This window comes from Pipra filicauda, unplaced genomic scaffold (genome assembly GCF_003945595.2).
Source record: "Pipra filicauda isolate LSUMZ 115617 unplaced genomic scaffold, ASM394559v2 scaffold153_size1761393_pilon, whole genome shotgun sequence".
In the NCBI taxonomy this organism is placed as follows: Eukaryota; Metazoa; Chordata; class Aves; order Passeriformes; family Pipridae; genus Pipra; species Pipra filicauda.
The window spans coordinates 434,147-448,313 of record NW_024104029.1 but is presented as its reverse complement, the minus strand read 5'-3'; positions in this window follow the sequence as shown (position 1 = coordinate 448,313).

The following is a 14,167-nucleotide window of genomic DNA, read 5'->3' as shown; positions in this document are numbered from 1 at the left end:
TGGCCACGTGCCACCAGATGAATTTTTATGAGCTTTGATTAGTCATTGTGATATTTAGAGTTAAAATTCAGCAGAATTACAAAGGCATTTGTAATTGAAGTGTGCTGAATTACTTTTTGATTAAAGCCTCAGAGAGATTCATAGAGACAACATTTGAAATCAAGGTTTACCTTTGCTATAAAAACATAGTTTTTCTTATAGACTGTTACCTGTACTAGCATGAACAGTTTAATATTTCAGATTTTAAAAAAACGTTCATAACATGTTGTCTAGCCAAAAAAATGCAGCCTTTAATTGATAAACTACACTAATACAGTCAATGTGGTTTTTTTCTTCCACTAAGAGCAAAGTCTAATCAATATTTGTCTAGCAATCCTGACTATCTAACTCCTAAGGTAGCAATAAACAATAAATAGCAGTACAAAGTTGGTTCTAAATATTAAATGTAAATATGTTTGATGAATTAAATATTTTTTAAAATTGTATTTTACTGCCTGTAATACATCAACAGGCTGCTATTCTTAATCTCACTCAATTTTTTTGTGTATCTTCATAAAAATAAGAACACAGCTACAGAGTGGTAATTGCAAAGCACTTGGCTGTAGACTTCACTTAACACAAACAGATTTACGTACATGAATAGAAGTGAAATTATCTTTTTAGATGTTTTGCTAAGTAAGTACAGGCTGCAAAGCCAAAAGCCAGTGGAAAAGGCCTTGTCTTTCTAACAGTTTATCTCATGTCTAGATATTGGAGAATTGCAATACCTGACTGCTGATCTTAAAGGCAGATGTATTGTAGAAAAAAAAAAGAAGTCTACATATAGAAATGCCAGTGGGAGACTTGAAAAAGCAGACAGTCACGCTCAATCTGAAAATACCTTTTTTTCCTTAGGATAATTCTAAATATAAAGAACCATGGTCAGTAAATTATATCGGACAATTGGAGATGGATTGGCAGTCAATACTATTTACTACACAGAAAGAAAGATTATTTCATAAACCTGCTGTACATATTGTAAATGTTATATGCATGCAAAAAATGTCACTTGCCAACCCACTGCCTTGGGTGTCAGGTAAGGGGTCTCCCAGCTTTGAGGGGTAACCTTCAGAGGCATCCTTGCCCAAGTGGGGATGGCCACTGCACAGCCAGCTGCTGTGAAGGGAGAGCTCAACAGGCCCTGATGGTTGCATATAATTGTAGTGTAGAGTGGCTGATTCACAGTCAGATTTTCTGCTATGTTCATGCAGTTTTGGCTGCTTATCAGCCCAGTCTCCAGCCAAACCATTTTTGGGGGTGTTTGGTGCTGAATTTTCACTGATAACATTACACAATAGGATTAAATCTGGTTAGACCTACTTGCTGAGAATCTGCCCAGACCAAAGTCTGGTTAGCTTAAACAGGAGGAGTGCATTTGTCACACCATATAGATTGGGGTTATTTCACAGGATCATGACTCACTGCATCACAGTGTAGTCTCCTATTGCTGTTGGGGATGAGTGTAACCCCTTTCATAAACACATGGAGCTCCAATTCCTAACAAGTTATTTTTGCTCCCGCTGCTGGAAACAGATTCCAGTATCTGGCTCCCTGAATGGTTGAGGGGCTTCTTTTGCTGTTCCAGCCTAAATGTGTTTGTTCGTGGGCTATTTATTCACCACATAGGGGACATAGGACTTCATCAGGACTCTCTGCTCCAGGTTCCTGTCTAGTACATTCTTTTGAATCCATTTCTAAGGTATTTTATCAGAACTTTTAATTTGTATTTGTTTTCTTTGAACCTAGATTATTTACTTGGATCAATAGAATTAGCTGTCCAGTATTAGCCAAATTTTGTCTAAATCCCCAATTCAGCAGCTTTTTCCTGTTCAAGAAAATGCGTGAACACAGTTGAGCACATTGATTTCATTAGTGCTTGCATTCCCTTTTTCGTAGTACAGGAAGGCATTTTTTTTGTTTTGTAGTAAATCACAGTAGTAGCATCAACATGAATAATAACTTTTATCAATTTGAGTCAAAAAACGAATATCTCTTATTACCAGACATGAGGAAAAAAGAAAGTTGAACAGTTATTATTACCCGCCTGACAAATAAGCATCATTCTCAATGTTATAGCTCTTGTTTTTCAAAAAAATTAAGTGATAATCTGTCAATTACCTTGATTAGTAAAACCTAAAGTTACAAAGAAAATCTAACAGTAAAGAAAGACTGAAATATGATGGAAGACTGTTAAGCAAATATGGCATGCCTTCTCTTGTGTTTCCTCAGGAGTTTTTGAAAGATCTCATGGAACAATTGATCTTAGATCAATGAGCATCCCTGTAATATTCACAATGATGTCATGTTGGAACAGCAAAAGAGGCCTACAGGACAAGAGCCATTTCATTCAAAGCACTTTTCAGGTGCTTTGATTCATTCCTGCCTTACTGCTCATTCCCACTCTTCTCAGGATTGCATCATTGCACACCTCTACATCCGTCTTCACAGCTCTAGCTTTGCTTTCTCTCTCTCTTTTTTATTTTCTTTTTTTTTTTCCTTTTCTAAATGACACCATCACTTGAGAAACATCTAGCTTCTGTTTAGTACTCAGTGCAGGATATTCTCATATTATACTCTTTGGAATATGCGCTGAGTCATTAAAAGGATAAGCTCTTAACTGTAATGGCAATAGTATGTACCTCATTGTCAAAAAACTTTTTTCATAAAAAATCAGGCTGTTACTGCTGTTTACTTTATATATGTTTTGTAAACTGTATTTCTAGGTTTGCTTTGCTCTTCTGACCTTGTCTCAGTTTGAAGAGACTGGAATGTTTGCTAAAGAGGATGAGTTATGAGACAAACCAAACTCCTCTCTCTCAGCAATTGTAAATTCAAAATTAAGGGGCTTTAATCGAGGAAGTGTGAAAAAAAAACACCAGAAGAAATAACAACCCTTTATTAAAAGATATATGTATGTTGGCAAGGACAGTAACAGAACACAAAACCAACTAGACGATAGTCCTGTACCCAAAAGTCCCCTTCAGACGAAAGAGACAGTCTGAATACTTCTCTGTCTTTAGCGCAGTTCCAACCACGGCCGGCAGGGGGCGCTGTTGGGTCGCTGGAGGTGCAGAGCCTGCAGTGCTCGGTGTTGGCCTGCAGGGGGCGCTGTCGGGCTCTGGCGGTCACCGCGCGGGAAGGGGCTCTGGGGGTGTCTCGGATCGCGGGAGAAGCCAAAAAGAAAACAGAGACCCTTCCCCCAATGGAAGAAGGGCAGAAGGAAAGAACAGTCCACCCCCACGAGACTCACTGTTGTTCTCAGATGACGGTGTCTCAAGGCTCCTCCCTTCTCTCCCAGCGAGCACACAACTCTCGGATGAAAAACTCAGTAGGTCCCAGCTGGAGTCACAAGGCAGTGTGTGAGCCGATTGAGGCCGGTGGTCTGGCCTCACCAGGATGAAAGGCCAGAAAGACTAGCTTTTAGGCCTTTTTTCCAAAAAATGTCTGGACACAGACCCTGTCTCCGTCCCAGAGACAGAACTCCGCAGTCTGATCTCTCCCCTCAGAGAAGAGCCAGCCACCCTCTCCCAAAACTCCTCCCCTCTCCCCCCAGCCTCTGATGGGCCATCCCTTAGGAATGCAGTCTGGCCAGCTAGATTCTTTTGTAAGGCTAATTGACCCCCTTCCCCCCACTCACTCCGTTTTCTTACAGTGGAGCAGGGGAAGAAAAATTCCCCTATTGGATTTATAACCTATAACAGACCTGGATAAAAATATAGTGGGCAGTAGCTACTTTCTCAATTAGCATTTTCCTTTCAGAAATAATTACACTTTCATTACTAATTGCTCTGTTCCAGCGGATATCCATTTGCCTCTGATATCCAGATAATAACTTATATGTTTAAGGATTTTTTTTAAAGATATATGGCAGTTGTGGCTTAGGGATGGTATTCTGTATTTTAGTCCTCCCACTAAAAAAACCAAAACACACACCACTTCTCCCCCACCTCCAACTGGACACACAAAAGACAAAGATCACTGCTTGAGATAAGAACAATTTACTGGAAAAAGCAATGAGATAAGAAAATGAGCAGTAACAGCAATAATATTAATTAAATAAAAGTGTACAAAAGGGAGCGTGATTCACATCAAAAAATGCTCACGACAGACCTTGTGACAATAAACAACACTGCATGGGTCTTCCTGCCATATTTTCTCTACCAGATGGGACCCCTTCTCTCTGGAAGAGAGTCCCTTCTTCCCACCCTGTCAATTACAGGAGGTGGTATAAAGAACCTGTGTGTCCTAGCCATGCCCCCTTCTGGCTACTGCAAAAAATTAACCCTGTCTTGGCTGGACCCAGGACAATGGACAATAAAAACAATATTTTTGAATTTGTGTTTAGTTTTCAAGATTGAGAATCATATGTGTCTTACACTATCCCAATAATCATACAGGCACTACAGAGATAAGGGAGTTGGGAATGAAGGAGTGAAGTTGAGGCGGGAAGAAAAGGGAGTGGGTAGGTAAGTGTCTTTGATTCCCATTATCAAACTCTTTTTAACTGGCAGAAAATTAATCTTCCTCAAGTCAAGTCTGTTTTGCTTATGATAGTAATTAGCAAGCTGTCACTGTCTTTTTTGGAACGTTTAGGATGTCCCCCAAGTTCCTTAAAATGATCATCTCACTTCACGAGGATCAGCACGGCCAAGTCAGATATGGCAACACACTTTCTGAGCCCTTCTTAATTAAGAATGGTGTGAAACAAGGCTGCGTTCTCGCTCCTACCCTATTCACAGTCTTCTTTAGCATGATGCTCCAAAGGGCCACAGCAGACCTCGATGATCAGGACGGTATCTACATTCGATATCGTACTGATGGAAGCCTTTTCAACCTAAGGCGACTGAAGGCCCACACCAAGACCTTAAACCACCTTGTCCGGGAGCTGCTTTATGCTGATGACGCCGCCCTTGTTGCCCACACAGAAGCAGCTCTGCAGTGTTTAACATCCTGCTTTGCAGATGCTGCTGAGCTCTTTGGGCTGGAAGTCAGTCTAAAGAAGACAGAGGTCCTCCATCAACCTGCACCTCAGGAAGTCCCCCATCATCCCCACATCACCATTGGCCAATCAGAGCTCAAATCAGTCCAGCAGTTTAATTACCTAGGTAGCCTCATCTCCTCGGATGGCAAGATTGACAGAGAGATAGACAACAGGCTAGCAAAGGCATATAGTGCTTTTGGAAAACTCCACAAAAGAGTATGACGTAATGAACACTTGAAGAAAAGCACCAAGATCATTGTTTACAAAGCCATAGTGCTGTCTACTCTCTTGTATGGTTCCAAATCATGGGTCATCTACCGCCACCACCTGCGTCTCCTAGAACGCTTCCATCCACGCTGCCTCCGTACAATCCTAAACATCCACTGGGCAGATTTTGTGACCAATACATCTGTTCTAGAACAAGCAGCAATCACAAGTATTGAGGCCATGTTGATGAGAACACAGCTGCGTTGGGCAGGACACGTCTCCAGGATGAAGGACCACCGCCTCCCTAAGATCTTGCCCTACGGTGAACTTGCCGCCGGCTGCCGCAAGAGAGGAGCCCCGAAGAGGAGATACAAGGACTCCCTGAAACAACATCTCAGCCTGGGCCATATTGATCAACATAACTGGTCTACTCTGGCCTCCAATCGGGAGGCCTGGAGACACACCATCTATAACGCAGCTGTCTCCTTTGAGAACGTGTGCAGGATCACCCTTGAGGAGAAAAGGCAACGCAGAAAGAACCGTGTCTTGCAGAATATACCATCTAAGGAGTCTTTCTGCTGTGTCTTTTGCAATCGGATGTGTCTGTCACGTATTGGCCTCATAAGCCACCAGAGTGCCTGCAACAAATGCGGATAGAGCCTTCCCAAATCTTCGTTCGCGAAGCCTAGCCATGAATGTCACTGTCTTTATCTCAGCCTATGGGCATTTCTATCTTGTTTTCTTTTTGCTTGTCCCGTGGAAGAGTGGTGAAAGAGCAGCTGGGTTGGATACGTGTCTGGTAGCCAGCCAAAGTCAACACACCAGATACAGCATGTGCCACGTTAGGCCATATGCCACAGCAGAACTTGGGCCTTAATTAGACTTTTCAGGTGGTAATGTAAAATGAGCAGGCACTATATGCAACAACTAAATAATTAAAATAATGGCTAAAAATTCCAGCATCACCATGTCATTATACCTTCAAACTGCATCAGACAGAGTGTCAGCATGGTTTGTATCTCTAACCTTGTGGGTTGGACATCTGAATTTGCAGACTATCAGTTGGTGCTCAATAATGTAAACAAAGTTATCTATTAATAAAGTCACATAGAATAAAATATGTACGTATTTTACATATGTAAAATACAAAAAATACTAAAATGTTTTTCATGTAGTGAATGTATATTCAGTAGTTAACACATGTTGGAGAACACATAGAAACACCATCCCTATAATTACAGAATCACAGAATAGTTTGAGTTGGAAGGCATGGACATGGTTGCTTGCTCCAGGCTGCAAGTGCACATTACCATGTCATGTCCAGCTTTGCATCCACCAGCACCTCCAAATACTTCTCCTCAGGGCTAGTCTCGATCCATTCTCTGCTCAGCCTGTAGTTGTGCTTGGGATTGCACTGAATTGGTTTCCTGTTTGATAGTCTTCTCTGCCAGTATAAAGACTTATTTATGACTTCTCTAGAAAAAATTGAAATTGGGCGTTGGAGCTGAAAGCAGGAGAAAATGGAATGAAATGATGCTGAGGAGAACAGTGGAAAAATGTGTGAGAAAAGAACTATCTACTTCCAGATTGAGACATTACTGGCAGTGAATTCCAGGGGGGGAAAAATTACGTTTTGATCAAAAATATCTGTATAGGCAATTCTTAGGTACCATCAAATAAATACCATCTTAGAACAAGGTCATTTTATTCTATACTCCTACTCCTATACTTCTCTACTCTTAATCTCATATTTCTATACTCCCACTGCTTCATTCCGTGTCCCTTCCTACCTCCACATGCACTGAATGTGATGCTGGATTTTGCCCTTTAACATTTTTCAAACAATGAACCTAAGATTGGCTGGTTGTCAGACTGCTTCTCTTTCTGAGTCAGCCTAGTGTTTCTGTGACTTTATATGTCACTGTTGTGACAGTGTTTGTCCTTGCCTACAATTGTGAAAACCACTATTTTAGGGGGGAAATGGGATGTTTCTTTTGGTGTTTTCTAAATGCTATCAACTATATATACATTTCAGTTAATTGCTAAATTTCCTATAGGACTATCATCTTGAGAAAGTTCAAGCAGCATTGCAGAATCTTTAATGAGTCGAGAATTTTCTTACTGTCAGAGATGAAGTCTCCTTATCTAATTTTTATTCAGTTTATAATAAGGATTATATAGAATAATGCCAGCATTTGCTTCTGAAAGACTTCACTCCTCTGAGACTCTTGAACAATAATATTAAAATGTTACTATAACATTTTTACTTCATCTCAACTGCCTTATCAAGTCAAGTGAATCCAACATGGTTTTTCAGGCTCTTTTAAATAGTTAACACATATTAGATGGATGTCGGCTGACCTCTGGAGGAGCATCAAAGATTCGGGGTAAATAAAAAGAAGGTAAATCTTCCCTGTAGGAGAGGTAATAACCAGAACATTAGTTATTATATGAAGAAAACTGATACTCTAGTAAAGAACTTTTCTGCTGTCATTTTATCTTTTTTTCCTTCTGCAAAACAGTACCACTGAACTCAGACAAATGGCTTTCCACGAAGTGTAGGGAAGGATGAAGACTACTGATGCCTTAAGGTCCATCTGGTTTTTTGATTGTTCTACTTTTTCTAATTTTTATAAGTTTTATGAGTAGTTATACAGTAGATTTAGAAGCAGCAGCATTTCATTCCCTTACCGTTAGCACAGAAACTCTCCAACCCTATTACCCCGTTCCATGCTCCCCATATCAATTCTACCCCCTGAATTCCAGTAGACATGTTTAGTCTCACTCTAAGATAGGCCTGTTCTGTTTGGAGAATGCTTGTACCTTGGCCTAAACTGCAGAGTACAGTCAAACTCTGGGTAACTACGTGCCCCCTGTATCCCGAAGAAGATGCAGATTGATGAAGAGAGGGTCTCAGGGACCCCAGCCCCAGTTCCCAAGGGGTGTGACTGAGGGTGGTCCAGGACAAAAGCCAGAGGGAGGATAAAACCTCGGATTGGACAAGTAGTATTATAAATTGTAACGTGTACAGAGGGACGGGCGCGCGCGTCTTGTAATCTTATGCCTAGGCACAAATTAAAACCCTTTCCTTATCTCACCTTTGAAACTAATTTGCCTCAGAGTTTTTTTCTCCCTGAATTTTCTTTAGGCATCACTACAACAGAAGAGGTATTTCTTGCATTAAACAGTGTTCATGGGGGTTTATTATTTTTGACTGAGGAAGCATAGGAAAATTCAGTACCAAAACCACGATTCTACTCAGAATAAGAAATACTCTATGACACAATTAGATGCTTTTATAATGCTTAACTCAAACTTGCAGCTCAGGAGGCAGCCCTAGGAGTCATCATTGATATCTCTTTGAAATCATCAGCCAAGTATGCATTAGCAGATGAAAATGTAATAGGATGTTGGCAAATCACCAAAAGGGTGCTGAAAACAGATCAGAGGCATCTGCTTGAGTTTAAATATCAATGAGTCTGTGTTTTGTGGGTACTATGTCCAGCTTCGTTTTCCCCATTGCAGGAAGTATGTAGAGGAGTTAGAAAAAGCTCAGAGAATGGATGACTGAAACAGCCACATAGTAGAGCAGCTGCTCTGCAAGAACAAATTAGAAGACAAGTTAATTTATTGAACTTTTAGTTCTCTCTTTTGAAAGAAACTTGTATCTAGAAGTCTAAAATGGTCTCCAGATTACCATGATAGAAAAGCTCAAAAGTATACAAAAAATCCTGAGTCAGAGCAAGCTTCCTTTAATGTCACATGGGCACTTGCTATCAGCAGAACATAAGAATTCAGTATTGTCCTGGTTCTGGCCAGGACAGGGTTAATTTTTGCAGTAAACAGGGGGTATGGCTAGGACCTAGGGGTTATTGTATACCATCTCACCTCATTTTCTGGGGACGAGGGGAAGGGGTCCCTTCCAGGTCAGGTAGTATGGCAGTAGTGGGGTATTGTCAGGAGGTCTCTGTGTGGTGAGCAACTGCATTTGAATTATTCTTCTCTGGTACACTTGTTATTAATATCATTGCTGTTACCATTCATTTTCTTATTTCATTTGCTGCTTCCAGTAAATTGTTCCTGTCTCAACCTGTGACCTTTACCTTTCGTGTCTCTAATTCTTCTCTCTATCCTGCTGAAGGGAGAGGGAAGGGGTGAGTGAGTGGCATGTGGTTTGGAGTGGGAACACTAAACTGGGGAATACCATTTCTAAACCATGACAAATATATATTGAGTAAAATGTCAGAAGTGATTAAACCAGTAATGATGGAAAGCTGAACAGGAGGAATCCAAATATTATTGTAATCATGTGCTAAATATTTGATAAACTAATTCAATTTCATTGATGTAATCCAATCTTACCCTGTATAGCAAAGTACAGGTCTGGCAATGAAAGTCATATCAGAACATTTTCTGCCTGTGCTGCTAGTTGCCTTTGCTTGGTCTTCTTCAAGTCACAGTGCACGGGCATTCAGAGGAGACATCTGGCTGTTCAGCAGCAGTGCCAACTACACTAGCTCCCTGGGTGTCTTGGTTCGTGACAGTGCCTGGGAGATGTTTTTCCCAGAAAATTCTATGTTCTTCAGGCAGTAGTATCCCCTTGAAATACCATCTTATGCATTAATATTACTAATGTGGAATGAGAATAGACAATATTCCTCCTTTCAAATTCTATTTGAAAGTACACATTTTTATATATATGTATTTTATTCTATGTGATTGAGTCTGTTGTAATCCATATATTTAACCAGCAGATAAAAAGCACATCTCTTGATATGAGCCATCGATATCTCTCTCTCTTGAAAGAGCCGTTGACCACTACCCTCTGGATGTGACCATCCAACCACTTTCTTATCCATCTAACAGTCCACTCATCAAATCCATCTCTCTCCAATTTAGTGAGAAGGATGTTGTGGAGGACCGTGACAAAGGCTTTACAGAAGTTCAGGTAAGTGACGTCTGCAGCCCTTCCCTTGTCCACTGATGTAATCACTCTACCATAGAAGGTCACTAGGTTGGTCAGGCAAGACTTGCCTTTGATGAAACTGTGCTGGGCTGTCTCGAATCACTTCCCTGTCCCCCATGTGCCTTTGCATAACTCCTGGGAGGATCTTCCCAGGCGCAGAGGGGAGGCTGACAGGTTGGATGTTCCCAGGATCTTCCTTTCTATGCTTTTAAAGATGGATACAATGTTTCCCTTTTTCTAGTCACCCAGGACTTCACCCAAATGCCATTACTTCCGCACGGATGATGGACAAAGGAGGTCTCAGTGCCCCGAGCTGGAGGACCATGACTGCAAGAATGATCAACTCCCAGTTGAACTTGAAATTGTGCAGGATCTGCTATTCCAGCTGGACCTCTACAAATCTATGGGGCCTGATGGGTTTCATCTCAGAATCCTGAGATGAAAGAGCTGGGTGATGTCATCACAAAACCTCTTACAATGATTTTTGAGCAGTCTTAGGAATCCAGAGAGGTCCCAGGTGACTGGAAGCTGGTGAATGTTGTGCAATTTTCAAGAAGGGCAAGAAGGAGGACCCTGGAAACTACAGGCCTGTCAGTCTCACTTCAGTGCCTGGTAAAATTATGGAGAAGATTATTCCAGGAAGTATTGAAAAACACCTGAAAGACAACACAGTCATTGGTCACAGCCAGCACGGCTTCATAACAGGAAAGTCCTGCTTATCCAACCTGATTTCCTTTTATGTAACTCACCTAGTTGATCAAGGGAAGCCAGTTGATGTAATTTTTTGGATTTCAGTAAAGCTTTCAATACTGTCTCTCACGGGATCCTTCTGGACAAACTCTCCAGCACACAGCTGGATAAACATATCATGAGCAATTGGCTCATGAGTTGAGCACAGAGGGTAATAGTGAACGGGGTGACATCAGACTGGTGACCTGTCACTAGTTGGGTTCCACAGGGCTCTATCTTGGGCCCTGTGCTCTTCAACATCTTCAAAAATGACTTGGACGCAGGACTGGAAGGGATGCTGAGCAAGTTTGCAGATGACAAAACACTCAGAGGAGCTGTTGACTCCCTGGAAGGCAGGGAGGCCCTGCAGAGAGACCTCAACAAATGAGAGGACTGGGCAGTCACCAAGCAGATGAAGTTCAACAAGGGGAAGTGCTGGATTCTGCACCTGGGATGGAGCAACCCTGGACATCTGTATAGACTGGGGAATGAGGTGCTGAAAAGCAGTGCTGTGGAAAGGGACCTGGTGGTCCTGGTTGATGGCAAGTTGAATATGAGTCAGCAGTGCCCTGGCAGCCAGGAGGGCCAACCATGTCCTGGGGGGTATCAGGCAAAGCATCGCCAACCGGTCGAGGGAGGGGATTGTCCCGCTCTGCTCTGCACTGAGGTGGCCTCACCTTGAACATTGTGTGCAGTTTTGGGGCACCACAATATAAGAAAGATATTAAGCTCTTAGAGAATGTCCAAAGGAAGGCAATGAAGATGGTGAAGGACCTTGAGGGGAAGCTGTGTGAGGAGTGGCTGAGGTCACTTGGTGTGTTCAGCCTGGAGAAGAGGAGATTGAGGGGAGACCTCATTGCAGTCACAACTTCCTCGTGAGGGAAAGAGGAGCGGGAGGCGCTGATCTCTAATCTCTGTGGTGACCAGGACCCAAGGGAATGGCCTGAAGTTGTGTCAGGGGAGGTTTAGGATATTAGAAAGAGGTTCTTCACCCAGAGAGTGGTTGGGCACTGGAACAGGCTCACCAGGTATGCGATCACAGCACCAAGCCTGATAAGAGTTCAAGAAGCATTTGGATGGTACTCTCAGTGACATGGTGTGACTCTTGGGGATGTTCCTGTGCAGGGCTAAGAGTTGGACTTGATGATCCTTGTGGGTCCCTTCCAACTCAGCATATTCTGGGATTTTGTGATTCTGTGAGTTTTCAAAATGTCATGGAGAGTGGCTTGGCAACTGCACCAGCCAATTGCCTCAGGACTCTGGGATGCATCCCATTGGGTCCCATTGGCTTACGTACATTCAGGTTCCTCAGGTGCTCACAAACCTGATTTTACTTACAGTGGGAGAAACTTTGCTCCCCCAGTCCCCCACCTACTGTCTATCCACTCAAGAAATGTGGGAAGAGAGGTTGCCATTGAAGACTGAGGCAAAAAAGGTGTTGAGTAATCTCAGCCTTCTCATCCAGTTTTCCAGTGCTGTTTATCAAAGGGGTATACACCTTTTCTGACCTTTCTCTTCTGGTTAACATGCCTGTAGAAGCCCTTCTTGTTATTCTTTGCATCCCTTGACAGCTTCATTTCTTAGCTTTGCTTTTGCCTTCCTCAACCCATCCCTACACAACTGAATTTCATCTCTATGAATTTCCCAGGTCACTTGTCCTTGTTTCCACTGTCTGTGCATCTCTTCTTTCCCTTTAGTTTGACCAGCAATTCCCTACTCAGCCATGCTATCTCTTGTCTTCCTTACCCAACTTCTTGCTCCTGAGGATTGCTAGCTCTCATGCTCTATGAAAGACTTCCCTAAAGATCTGTCAGCTCTGTTCCACTCTCTTGTCCCTGGGGGCAGTCTTCTAGGGTTGGACAGTCACATCCAGAGAGTAGTGGTCAATGGCTTAGAGTCCCAGTCGACATCAGTGACAAGTGGTGTTTCTCAAGAGTCTGTACTGGGACCAGTATTATTTAATATCTTAATTAATGACATAAACAAAGGAGTCAAGTACAACCTCAGCAAATTTGCTGGTGACACCAAGCTGTGTGGTGCAGTTGACACACCTGAAGGATGGGATACCATCCAGAGGACCTGGACAAGCTCAAGAAGTGGGCCCATGGGAACCTCATCAAGTTTAAAAAGATCAAGTGCAAGGTGTTGTGCCTGGGTCTGGGCAACCCCTTGTATCAACACAGGCTGGGGGATGAACAGATCTAGAGCAGATCTGCTGAGAAGGACTTGGGATGCTGATGGATGAAAGGCTGGACATGAACTGGCAATGTGTATTTGCAGCCCAGAAAGCCAATCGTATTCTGGGCTGCATCAAAAGCAGTGTGGCCAGCAGATCTCAAGGGAGTGGATTCTGCCCCTCTACTCCACTCTGGTGAGACCCCACCTGCAGTGCTGCATCCACCCCTAGCGTCCTCAGCACAGGAAGGACATTGACTTGTTGGAGTGAGTCCAGAGGATGCCACCAAGAAGGAGGGACTACCTCTCCTATGGGGAAAAGCTGAGAGAATTCGAACAGTTCAGTCTAGAACAGAGAAGGCTAATTGTGACCTAATTGTGGCCTTCCATTTCCTGAAGAGAGCCCATGAGAGAGCTGGAGAGGAACTATTTACAAGGGCATATAGTGACAGGACAAGGGGGAATGGCTTCAAACTGAAGGAGGGTAGGTTTAGAGTAGAAGAATTTCTACTTTGTATTATATTAGGAAGAACTTTGGTGTGAGGGTGGTGAAGCACTGGAACAGGTTGCCAAGAGAAGTGGGATACCCCATCCCTGGCAGCATTCAAGGCCAGGTTGGATGGCACTCTGAGCAACCTGGTCTAGTGGAAGCTGTCTCTGCTCATGTCAGGGCATTTGGAACTAGACAATCTTTAAGATCCCTTCCAACACAGGCTATTCTATGATTCTGTGATATCTGAAAGTTACTCTACTGAAAACACATTTCCTATTGTTCTTCAGCATTGTTTTTCAAAATTAGTATATATGTCAAAATTACTATATAGTAATTACTACTGTTACTGTAACTTACTCTGGCAGCTGAGGCTGTGCAGCTTGACATAGTGAATCAGAACAGCATGACTAACTCTGTGCAATGACACCTATGAAATGGTTCCCAAGCTAGAAGAAAAATTAGGATCCTGAACAGTTAGATAGAAGTGCATTATTTTCCTGGACATAAAATTTTCCTACTTAATTTCAGCAGGAAAAAATATATTATTTCGCATATGTTATTTTACATATTTAATTTA